We start from the raw sequence: 4,629 nt of genomic DNA, 5'->3' as shown, positions 1-4,629 counted from the left end.
CAGTCTTAGAGAAGAGGAGTTAGCACGTCTCAAATCACCTGTTTTTGCAGAAGTAATCCACAATAAAAGTTGATAAATAACTTTTAGGCATTTAAATTTGAAATATAAGACAGCAGAACAAAATAGAACAAGCATTGATCTTGAGCACTGTTTTCATTAATCAGTCCAGGGTTCCACTCTATAAGCATTTGGCCAGGAAGGATATAACAGGCGGCCTGCGTGCTGCACTCAGTGGCCCAGAGGTCAAAGTCAAGGAGAGGGCAGATGGAAGAACTAAAGGAAATGAATGCTTCTACCCACCCTCCCCCACCCCAGCAATCTTTCTCGGCTCTGGAAAGAATATGTAGAAAGTGTTTTATTTCTTCCGGACTAATCTCTTAATTTCATTAAACTGAATCAAATTATCCAGGACACAGAAAAGAGCTTAATAAAAAAATCAGATACTATTTCTTTTTCTTCTCATTGATATATGCTACCAGAAGTCTCCGGGTAGTTCTCTTAGGAATTTCAGATCCACAGTCATTTTGAAACAGGAGGCCCACACTTAGTGCTCCGCGAAACTCACCTCCACTTTGATATTTCTGGATTCCAGTATTTACCTCTTAAAAATGAGATGAAACAAAATGCTTCCCCCTGAATAAAAGCAACGCATACTCTGGAATAGAGTGAAAGTAACAAAAATAATCCATAATCCTGGCCTGGCTGGGCCAGAGCAGTCCAAGATGGCCGACTTCAAGGATCGGACGTTGGATGTGGAGAAGGTACTCATAGCTGCTAAATTCATCACTCATGCACCACCAGGGGAATTTAATGAAGTGTTCAACGATGTCCAGCTACTACCTAATAATGACAATCTCCTCAGGGAAGGGGCAGCGCATGCATTTGCTCGGTATAACATGGATCAGTTTACTCCTGTGAAGATAGAAGGATATGAAGATCAGGTCTTAATTACAGAACATGGTGAGCTGGGTAATAGCAGATTTTTAGACCCCAGAACCAAAATTTCCTTTAAGCTCGATCATTTACAGAAAGAAGCAAGTGACCTCCCAGCCAGAGGACGCGGATGGAGGTCTGAAGTCTTGGAGAGAACCCTCTGACGGTGCTTTCAGGGCCTACGTGAAAGATCGTTACCCCAACGTCTTCCGTACCGTTTGTGCTAAAACTATAGATGGGCAACAGACCATTATTGCCTGTATTGAAAGCCACCAGTTGCAGCCTAAAAACTTCCAGAATGGTCGTTGGAGATTAGAGCAGAAGTTTGCCACGACACCACCTACAGCCCAGGTGGTGGGAGTACTTAAGATTCAGGTTCACTGTGACCAAGATGGCAATGTTCAGTCGGTTAGTCAGGAAGATGTACAGGATGCAGGAACTGTTTCGAATGAAGTCCGAACTGCCAAGGAGTTTCTTCAAATCATAGAGCATGCAGAAAATGAACGTCAGACAGCAATTAGTGAAAACTATCAAAACAACGTCAGACGCCGCATTCAAGGCCTTGAGCCGGCTACCCGCACGAAATCGGCTGGAATGAGATCCTCAGCTACAGGACTGGCAAAGAAATGCAGAATGCTTAAAGGCTGAGTGTAGGATTCTTCAGTCAGTGGAAAGAAAGGATTCAACATGCAGTCCTAGGATAATAAGTAATTTATAAACCAGAATGATACTTTGCTAGGGCTTTCAAAGTTAACAGGTTTTCTAGCTTCCTGGAATACTGTTGAACATTATAGCATCATCTTGATTCTTTTGTCTTCTCTGCCTTGTATTTTCGGTTTTCACTATACCCACTTGTAGTTGTTTTTTTTAATTCTGTCACGTTTAACAATGGAGAGAGAGAGAGCTATACTGGAGCCATTTTACTGTTTAGAAAATTTTCCTAGCCATGAAGCCCTGTTATTGAAGTCGACAGTTAACAAGCTCGCCACTTTTCTACCCCTATCCTTCAAAGCAATTCCGGTACTTCAGTGCTTTCTCCTGATCCACCAACAGCTAAAGAGGCTATGCTACAGGGGCGCCTGAGTGGCTCAGTCGGTTGAGAGTCCAACTTCAGCTCAGGTCACGATCTCGTAGTTTGTGAGTTCGAGCCCCGAGTGCTCTGTGCTGATGGCTCAGAGCCTGGAGCCTGCTTTGGATTCTGTGTCTCCCTGTCTCTCTGCCCCTCCCACACTCATTCTCTGTCTTTCTCCGTCTCTCAACAATAAACATTAAAAAAAAAAATTTTTTTTTAAAAGCTATGTTACAATGGAAGACACATTCATCCTTCTCCCTCTGACTGTTTTGATCATCATTTACAGCATCTCATAACTACTTTTCAATAGTTTGGATTGGGCTTTTCAGGTCCTTTTGTGGGGGCAGAGGAAGTTTCCTGGAAATTCCATTATAGCGAGCTTCTCTGGAGAAGTTGTTTTAAATCCAAGGACTTGAACCACATTCCCTGCGCGTGAACGTGTTTGCTTTTTTCTCTTCCCTTGTTGTCTCCTTCCCACCTGGTACCATTATAATTATAGACATCTGCATTTTTAGAAGGGTTTTACCCATTTATTATTATTATTGTTATTATTATTTTATTATTCAAGAGCTGCTGACACACTAGGGATGTAGTACAGTATAAAACTTGAAAAATGCAGATGTTGAAGCACTGACAGTATCTTGTGCTTTAATACTTTGTGGCGGGATTGTACTACAGGCAGATGCTTCAAACGACTACGTAAATCACAGAAACCAAAAACAAAGCCAAGTGAAAAGGATACGCTTCAGGCTTTCCCTTGTAACCTGTTATTTAAGGGAATACTAGTGATTTGTTCTAAAGAGGATGTAAAGCTTGTTCCAAGTTACTCTTCCTCCTTCCTGCCCTGCCAAGAACTTAGATTTTTTTTTTATTTTTTTTATTTCAACGTTTATTTATTTTTGGGACAGAGAGAGACAGAGCATGAACAGGGGAGGGGCAGAGAGAGAGGGAGACACAGAATCGGAAGCAGGCTCCAGGCTCCGAGCCATCAGCCCAGAGCCCGACGCGGGGCTCGAACTCACGGACCGCGAGATCGTGACCTGGCTGAAGTCGGACGCTTAACCGACTGCGCCACCCAGGCGCCCCGCCAAGAGCTTAAATGTAACTGTGATACAGCAACCCTTCCCGGGTATATTGGCAGGTGTATGTGTGATCTCAGAATACACAGGTGACATAGATATGCTATGACAGCTGGTCATGGTGGATTCATTTACATTGTTTACACTTCTATGACCCGGCCTTAAGGGAAGCTCAGTTTTTTTAAAAATACAAGCAGTGGCTTACCTACCTATCCAAATAAATGTCAAAAAAGAAGGGTGTTTGTGTTTCAGCTTTGGTTTTGCTCAGTAATACAGTCAAACAAGTTTGTTTCCAAGGGACCTGGTGAGCTGTGTAAGCATTTTTGTTTATTTCAAATAAACTATGTTTGTATATTGAAAAAAACCTGTAATCCTATAACTTAGAGATGACCACTATTCACAAACCAATGTACGTGTGTGTGTGTGTGTGTGTGTGTGTGTCTAGAAAGAATCTGTCCCTCACCCCTGTCTCCCAAGCACTGAGAACCTATTGAGCTCAATCCCTGGTGTGGAGAAGGCATCCAATAAATCGAACTAAATATTCTTGCATAAATGATCGTAAAATTATACACATTCAATTTTATATCATACTCCCTTTGTATGACACCTTGAGAATAAGCAAATCTATAGAATCAGGAAGTAGATTAGTGGTTGCTGGGCTCTGAGTTGGGGGAAGGTTAGAGCAGTGACTGTTAATAGGCGTATGATTTCTCTGGGAGATAATAAAAATGTTATCGAATCAGATAGCGGTGAAGGTTGTCTGACCTTGTAAATATAGTAAAAACCACTGAAGCGCAAACTTCAAATGGGGGGATTCTATGGGGTGCGCACAACATCGCCTTAAAAACACTACAAAAAACACATCGTAATGGCAATGACCTGTATTTGTAGTAAGTTTAAACTTTCAAAGTACCTTCCTTTTCATATATAGTTTTAATCTCATTATAATCTTATGAAGGACACGGGGCAAGTTTATCTAATCTCCTTAACAGGAGGTGGGATTGAGACCCAGAGGGACTGAGTGATTTTGCCAACATCACACAGCAAATTAGAAATAGAGCCCAATTAGATGTAGAATAAAAATATGGCAGTTCCCGTCCAGTGAACTTCTATTGTCCAATGTCATATTAATGAGTCATAATCAATATCCGGCTAATCATTTTTATCTCTTTTATATAACATTGTTATTAAATGATGACTCATTTCTTAGGTGTTTGCTGCTTGCCAGGTGGCTTCATTCAGTATTGACTAGTCATTATACGAATCTCGTGAAGTAGGTAACATTAGCTCCATTTCATGGCTTTTAGAAATTAGCTTACTGGGGGTGCGTGGGTGGCTCGGTTGGTTGAGCGTCCAACTTCGGCTCAGGTCATAATTTCACAGCTGGTGAGTTCCAGCCCCAGGTCGGGCTCTGTGCTGACGGCTCAGAGCCTGGAGCCTGCTTCGGATTCTGTGTCTCCCTCTCTCTCTGCCCCTCCCCGACTTGTTCTCTCTCTCTCTCTCTCTCTCTCCCTCTCAAAAATGAATAAACATTAAAGAAAGAAA

The 4,629-nt window shown here is 42.1% G+C and overlaps 1 pseudogene; it reads left to right on the top strand.

Moving 5' to 3' along the window:
• The first annotated feature begins 701 nt into the window (after positions 1-701).
• On the top strand, positions 702-1,574 carry LOC121020483 (F-actin-capping protein subunit alpha-1-like; annotated as a pseudogene).
• The last annotated feature ends 3,055 nt before the right edge of the window (positions 1,575-4,629 follow it).

The sequence above is a fragment of the Herpailurus yagouaroundi genome, unplaced genomic scaffold, assembly GCF_014898765.1.
Source record: "Herpailurus yagouaroundi ecotype Mexico unplaced genomic scaffold, PumYag 250, whole genome shotgun sequence".
NCBI classification, from domain to species: domain Eukaryota; kingdom Metazoa; phylum Chordata; class Mammalia; order Carnivora; family Felidae; genus Herpailurus; species Herpailurus yagouaroundi.
This window is presented reverse-complemented; position numbering and strand designations above follow the sequence as displayed.